The sequence below is a fragment of the Mobula hypostoma genome, chromosome 3, assembly GCF_963921235.1.
Source record: "Mobula hypostoma chromosome 3, sMobHyp1.1, whole genome shotgun sequence".
NCBI lineage: Eukaryota > Metazoa > Chordata > Chondrichthyes > Myliobatiformes > Myliobatidae > Mobula > Mobula hypostoma.
In genome coordinates, this window is record NC_086099.1 from 26,344,709 (window position 1) to 26,353,036 (window position 8,328).

The window sequence follows — 8,328 nt, forward strand, 5'->3', positions numbered from 1 at the left end:
ACAAATGGAAAATTCCACAAGGCTCTGGGAAGGTTCCCAGACATTGCACAGATGCTTACACTTCACAGACAGTTCTGAGATATGACTGTGTATGTTTCACAATAAATAATAGTAATCAACAGAAGTTAAGGAAAAATAATAAAGTGACAATTGAAGATCTTGATTGTGTATTGGAAGAATGGATTCATTAGTGTCAGAGTGAACATATGCCACATAATCAACACACATAAAAAATGCTGGTGAACGCAACAGGCCAGGCAGCATCTATAGGAAGAGGTACAGTCGACATTATGGGCTGGGACCCTTCATCAGGACTAACTGAAAGAAGAGATAGTAAGAGATTTGAACGTGGGAGGGGGAGGTGGAGATCCAAAATGATAAGAGAAGACAGGAGGGGAGAGGTGGATCTAAGAGCTGGAAAGTTGATTGGCAAAAGGGATACCAGACTGGAGAAGGGAGAGGATCATGGGATGGGAAGCCTGGGAGAAAGAGAAGTGAGGAGGGAAGCCCGGAGTGTGGAGAGCAGGCAAGGAGTTATAGTGAGAGGGACAGAGGGAGAAAAAAAGGGGGGAAAAATATATATATAATAAATAAATAAATAAGGGATAGGATGTGAAGGGGAGGTGGGGCATTAACGGAAGTTAGAGAAGTCAATATTCGTGCCTTCAGGTTGGAGGCTACCCAGACGGAATATAAGGTGTTGTTCCTCCAACCTGAGTGTGGCTTCATCTTGACAGTAGAGACATATCAGAATGGGAATGGGACATGGAATTAAAATGTGTGGCCACTGGGAGATCTTGCTTTCTCCGGCGGACAGAGTGTGATAGTATGCCACATGATAGTATGTTGATCATGAAACAAGCAAAGATCTATCATGACAATTTCAGTATTGAAGGTATTTGTAAAGACATAGTAGCAGTGGTTACCACAATGCTTTACAGTACAGGTGATCCAGGTTCAATTCCCGTCACTGCCTGTCCTTCCACAGTCCAAAGACATACCGGTTGGTAAGTTAACTGGTCATTGTAAGTTGTCCTGTGATTAGGCTAGGATTAAGTCAAGGAGTTGCTGGATGACGTGGCTTGAAGGCCCAGAAGGGCCTGTTCTGCACTGTACCTCAATAAATAAATAATCTATCATGATGAACTGAAAATTGTAGGTAATTGTGAATATTTGGTAGGCTGGTTGCACCAATTTAAGAAAAGGCATGGCGTTAATTTTTTAAAGATTTTGAAATTAAAAGAAAATAAAGGATGTGCAGGGTTAGGGATAAAGCAGCAGAGAAATTCATCGATGAGTTTGTGAAGATCAGCGCTGATGAACATCTAACACCAGAACAAGCCTACAATGTTGATTATTTTTATACCTCACATAAAGCCTAAGAAAAGTAAAATAAAAATACAGTGTACTGTAACCTTTTAATCAAAACACAGCATCATAGATGGAGACTGAAAGCCTGCTGTTGTTTGTTGTTGTTCAACAGCTGATTCAGGTATTCTCTCAATGCTTCTGTGCTGCTTTTCTTTCCCTGCACACATTATATTTTTTTGATATTAATGGTATGTAATAATTTGTACTGTTAAGTACAGTTGTGTGATGAACAAATGTAAGACAAAGTCTACTTACCAGTAGTACATAAATTTACAGTCAAAAATGACGGGGATGTCAAGCTATCTCCTTATACTGTATATTTCAAAATCTGAAAGATTTCTAGCCCCAAGAATTTTGGATAAGGGGTACTCAACCTCTAGCATTGAGAAAAGGTCGTGTTCTGGGTGATGGGAGTTCTTAATGATGGATGCTACCTTTCTTAGGCATTGCCATTTGAAGATGTTCTCCAGTGTGGGGAAGCCAGCGTCCATGATGGAGCTGGCTTACTTTACAACCCTTTGCAGCTTTTCCTGATCCTGTGTAGTGGTCCCTCCATGCCAGCTGGTGATGCAACCAATTAGCATGCTGTCCACTGCTCACCTGTAGAAAGTTACTTGATTCTTTGGTGACATATCAAGTCTCTTCAAATTCCTAATAAAATTTAGTCGCTGATGTGCCGTCTTCATAGTTGTATCAATTTGCTGGGCCCAGATAGATCTTCAGAGATGTTGACACCCAGGAACTTGAAACTGCTCCACCTTCCCCCCGCTGACCCCTCAACGAGGATGGGTGTGTGTTCTCTCGACTTCCCCTTCCTGATGTCCACAATCAATCCCTTGATCTGACTGCCACTAAGTGCAAGGTTGTTGTTGCAATACCACTCAACCAGCCAATCTTTTTCACTCCCGTACACCTCCTCATCATCGTCTGAGATTCTGCTGACAGCAGTTGTGTCACTGGTGAATTGGTAGATGATTGTCTAGCCACACAATCATGGGTGTAGAGCAGTGATTCCCAAATGTTTCTGGGTTACCAGCCCCTTGGCTCACAGACTTCATCCCCAGTGATCCCCCACCCCACCGCCTTTCTCGCCATTCCATAAAACTATAATGAATTTTGATTTACAATATACAATGAAAGAAAAATAGGAACTGTAAATTCAAAGCAGTGACAAGTAATTGCAACATTTATTCAAATCTATTTAAGGCTACAAATAATTTCTTGAATTACAGTAAAGCAATTTTCATCAACAAGTTTACACCATATATTAGTAGTCACCATATATTCACCACTTCATTGCTTTTTCATCTTTCAATGAGATGGATGGGCTTGGTGCAGTGATATCAGCTTCTCAACATCAGGCTGAATGTCACACAGAAGGAGTCTCAGTTTAGTCATTTGCAGTCTGATTTGTTGCCTTGAAAGAAGTTGGCGGACTGTAGTGAATCTGTTGCTCCACTAACTATGATATTGGAAACGCAATAAAGAACACCTTGACCTTCTTTCCAACCGTGCAGGATAGTATTCAGTGATTTCTTTCTGCACCCAAAGGTCTTGATATGATTTTTCGAACCTCAGCTTCTGCTCAAAGTCATTTCACAGTGAGATCAGTTCTTCCTCCATCCTTCCTGTTAATTCCTCATTACAAGTGTTCAGGAATGGATTTATTACCCAATCTGGAACTTGGATTGGGAGGAGATACAGAAATCTGTCCGTCGTGCTGCTCACCTAGTTGGGCACAGTATATTTGAAGGTCATCATCTGGCATTCTTTCCTCTGCCTTCACCCTGCCTTGAGTAGCTGGATCCTGGACATCCTGTCAGATCACCGGCAGGTGGTAAGAGTGGACTCTCTCACCTCTGCCCCTCAACACAGATGCCCCTCAGAGCTGTGCACTAAGCACCCTCCTTTACTCTCAGTATACCCATGACTATGTCACCACCCACAGCTCCAATCTGCTAATTAAATTTGCTGACAACACATTGATTGGCCTAATCTCAAATAATAATGAGGCAGCCTGCAGAGAAGAAGATATCACCCTGACATAGTGGTATCACGAAAACAACCTCTCCATCAGTGTCCCAAAAACAAAGGAGCTGGTTGTGGACTACAGAAGGAATGGAGACAGGCTAACTCCTATTGACATCAATGGATCTGGGGTTAAGAGGGTGAACAGCTTTATGTTCCTCAGCATAAACATTACCGACGATCTCACGTGGTCTGCACATACTGGCTGTGTGGTGTAAAAGGCACAAAAGGCCTCTTTCACCTCAGACGGTTGAAGAAGTTTGGTGTAGGCCCCCAAACCCCAAGAACTTTCTATAGGGGCACAACTGAGAGCATCCTGACTGGCTGCATCACTGCCTGGTATGGGAACTGTACTTCCCTCAATCACAGGACTCTGCAGAGAGTGGTGCGGACAGCCCAGCGCATCTGCAAATGTGAACTTCCCACTATTCAGGACATTTACAAAGACAGGTGCATAAAAAGGGCCCAAAGGATCATTAGGGACCGGAGTCACCCCAACCACAAACTGTTCCAGCTGCTACCATCCTGGAAACAGTACCGCAGCATAAAAGCCAGCACCAGGACCAGCAGGCTCCAGGACAGCTTCTTCCATCAGGCCATCAGACTGATTAATTCATGCTGATACAATTGTATTTCTATGTTATATTGACTGTCCTGTTGTACATACTATTTATTATAAATTGCTATAAATTGCACATTTAGATGAGATGTCTAAATATATACTCATGTATATATAGGATGTAAGTAATAAAGTCAATTCATTTCAATTCTCTTTCTCTCAGAGAGGCTCAGAAATTGGAAAAGGTTGTGACAGCCATTTAAATAGGATTAACTTGGACAGAAATGTGAAGACAACTGATATAACTTTGATAAGATTCACATCATTTCCTTGCCACTGAAGATGGATTTCATTAGACCACATGAATAATTCTGACAAAAAGTCAATTGAGTTGATTACTGAATAAAGCAGGAAATAAAAAAAAATCAGTTTCAGAAAGCACATAAAAGCAGTTTCTGTTTGAGAGCCATCTCTGTGCAACAGCAAGAGTACAAGCAGTTCATTATTCTCAATACAAAGCTCACAAAATAGTTCAGAATTCAGAACATGGGATGTGATTTTATTTACTGCTATGATAATGACTTGTGCAACCAATCACTTAGGTTTTTTTTGCAACAAGATGTTGTTTGTGAATTATATTGTGAATGATAAATATGTACATTAAGTACAGCTTTTTTCAAGGAAGTAATAACCCCATGGGGGGGGGGGGGGTCCTGTCATTGACTATCATCTGTTGGACAAGCAAAAATTTTGGTAACTGGAATGTCCTCCTCTTTGAAAAGTTGTTCAACAATACAAAGTATTGACTACTCCTTTGTATCTATTTCTAGCGCCTTTGCAAACAACACCACTTTCCTTCATTTTTATGAAACAAATATAACCAAGAAGTAAAGACTTATTGCCTAGCAAAGTTGACTCATCTAACTGCAGGGCAAATTCTGTTGCCCCAAGTATATTGCACAATATCTTAAATTTCCTTGGACATTTCATTTATTCGTCTTTGAACAGAGATATCACTGAGCAGAATCGTTTTAACTATTTGATCTGGTGACAAATGCAAAACTGTACTCAGACCCTCCCTTTCTGCTGGCAATATCAGTTCCTCTCCAATTGCAAGCCGCTTTCCAGATTCAGCAATGAGCAATGAGATGTTGTATGAAGCACACAAACCATCACTGTTTTGTTATTAAGTGCTGAAAGTTTTCATAAAGTGACTGAAAATAAGCCAAGTTCTTGTTTGCTTTATCAGAGTGTATTCTCTTCAAATGTTCAAAGGAGCCTGGATGGTTTCATTGCCTTACTTGGGAAAAAAAAGACAACAGACACAGTGGCAGCTATTACTTGCTTGGTGCTGACATAATTCCATATTTCAGATACTCCACACTATACTGTCTACACTTCCTTTTTATTTAGTCTGCTTTTGCCATTTTCATTATGGATTACTGACCATGGTCAATCACTTATTGCTTAAGTGTCACCTCAAGTGCTGCAATTATTAAAGGGGAAAGTTATGATGTCATAGCTCAGGCAAGATCTAACTGTCTGCTTAAAGGTGCATAAAGAGGGGCAGTGATATCTTGGTTGGGCCGTGGGTTAGCAAAATGCAGTCATGATCATCTGAAAGAGCAGATTCTGATCTTCACCATACTTTAATTCACAGGAAATGCATCACTGCATGATTAAAGTATAAGAATCATACTAGCTAATACTACACAACAGTAGTGAATGGCAATATTGTGCCAATGGGTCCAGAAATAAATTTCTGCAGTCCAGATTTCTCATGATGTGTGAAACAGAGAAGAGTAACATTTTTTGAGCAAAGTCAAGGAGAACAGCAGATCAGCAAGAGATGAGGTGATCATGTGATTGTGATCAGTTATAAGGCACTGAGGAAATGCTTCTTAATTTATTGCTTAAATTAAGCTTGCAATCCCTCAGCTAGCCCCCCCCCCTTGCTACCCAGTGCACCCCGCCTTAAGAACTCCCACCGCCCCCAGAGGTGTAGTGACATAACCCACAGTGGGAATCATTGGAGTAGAGAGAGCAGAGCAGTGGGCTAAGCACTCATCTGTGACGTGCGCCGGTGTTGATCGTCATCAAGGAGATGTTATTTCCAATCTGCACCGACAGTGGTCCCCCAGTGAGGAAGTCAATGATCCAGTTGCAGAGGGAGGTACAGAGGCCCAGGTTTTGAAGGATGCTTATTACTGAAGTGATGATAGCGTTGAATGTTGAACTGTAATCAATAAACAGCAGCCTGACATCAGTATTGCTGTTGCTCAGGCAGTCCAAGGCTGAGAGGAGAGCTGGTGAGATTGCATCCACTGTGGACCTGGCGTTCATTTGCTTTCCACTGAAGGTACCTGATTTTACACCCATTTCTGTAGCAATCCTCTAAATAACCTTTTAATAAACTCAATCTGAAAATGTATTCACATGACTTAATTATCTATTTGGTCTTTGGTTACTGCCGAAGTTTCAGCTGGAGCTGCATTTATTAATCACATTGTGTTCAAGTGCACCTCAGTGCTTTCAAGATCAGACTCAATATCCTTGACATCATCTGAGCTACAGACGAGTTATTAAAACAGCCTTTCTCTGCACTTAGCTGGCCACAGCTTTGGAATCCTGTTTCTAAAATCTTTAGTTCAGTTATGATCTCAGTTATGAAAACTGTTGTCTGCATATTCACGATGTTCTCATGCTTATCCTTTGGGTCACCTGGATTAAACTGGCAGTGCTAAACAAAGTCAAATGTGTCATTGTTCATGAATTAGAGGGAATGTGGTAGTTTCTATTCAATTTGTACTTTAAACTTCAGTTTTGGGTCATAAGGCTTGTGAGCATGAGGAACATCCTGAATCCATAAGCACCCATTCCTCCTTGGTCTCAGACCCTATCGAGAGTGAAAACAACAATAGGATAGAAATTGGATCATTAGCTTCCATTCCTTACTTTCACATCATACATAAAAGTGTTTTATTCTGGGTGAATTCATGTCCCATTGGGAATTGAACCAGGAATGACATGTACTAACCAAGCTAGCAGCTCTTTGTTTCTGACATTTCACGTGCAGTTCTTCACACCACTGTTCACATGATTTTAATTTCTACCTTTACTTAAATAACCTGAAAGTTTTGGGTGCAGCCTATACCTGCTATTGGAAAGTCAAAGCACAACTTACAGAAAGACCATAATATATAGAAGCAGAATTAGGCCATTTGGCCCAGCGAGTCTGCTCCACCATTTCATCATGGCTGCTCTATTTTCCCTCTTAGCCCCAATCTCCTGGCTTCTCTCGGTATCTCTCCATGCCCTGACCAATCAAGAATCTATCAACCTCTGCCTTAAATATACATAAAGACTTGGCCTCCACAGCCATCTGCGCTAATGAATTCCACAGATTCACCACTCTGATAAAAGAAAATCGTTCTCACCTCCATTCTGAAAGGATGCCCCTCTATTCTGAGGCTATGTCCTCTGGTCCTAGATTCTTCCACCATAGGAAACGTCCTCTCCACATCCACTCTATAGAGGCCTTTCAATATTCGATAGGTTTCAATGAGGTCACCCCTCATTCTTCTGAATTCCAGTGAATATAGGCCCAGCGCCATCAAACGCTCCTCATATGACAAGTACATCCTGCTGCTTTGTTGCATTTATCACATTGCCGTCATTGGCAGGCCAGGAGCTTCAGAAATGATTGCACACTGCTCAAGGAGTTTGGGGTTCAATTCTGGCCCCACCTGTCAGAATTTTGTATGTCCTTCCTGTCAGCACGTGGGTTTGCACCAGCTGCTCTAACCTACCGGTTGGTAGGTTAATTGGTCATTGTAAATTATCCTTCTAAAGCAGGTGGTTTGCTGGGTAGTGTGGCTCATTGGGTCGGAAGGGCCTGTTCCACGTTGCATCTCTAAGTAAATAAATAAATCTCTACAAAAGCCCCCTTAACGTGCTACGAGTAACCGTGAGTGACCTTTCTGACAGTTAGCTGGTTCAATTATCATTCCAATGGATGCCACATGGATTACGCCAACATATCACTTCCAACTCTTTTCCCTCGTGCATAGCTTGCTTTGACACATGGCACCTCTCCATTATTAGAGGTATTGTTTTGTCAATGGTTAGATATATAGACTGAACTGGGGACCTTGGGAGAGAGCTGTGCCCAGCAAAAGTGTTCAGTAACCCCACATCTTACCTGGATCATTCCAATGAATCTAAAATTTAGAATTTTAAAATCCAAGTTCTCTGTATCTAACAATTCCCGTTAAAGTTCTGTTAAATCTTCTTCGATATAATCCTGCACCTTGATGCAGCAATTGAAAGATTGGGGTTCAATTCCTGCTACTGTCTGTAAGGAGTCTGTA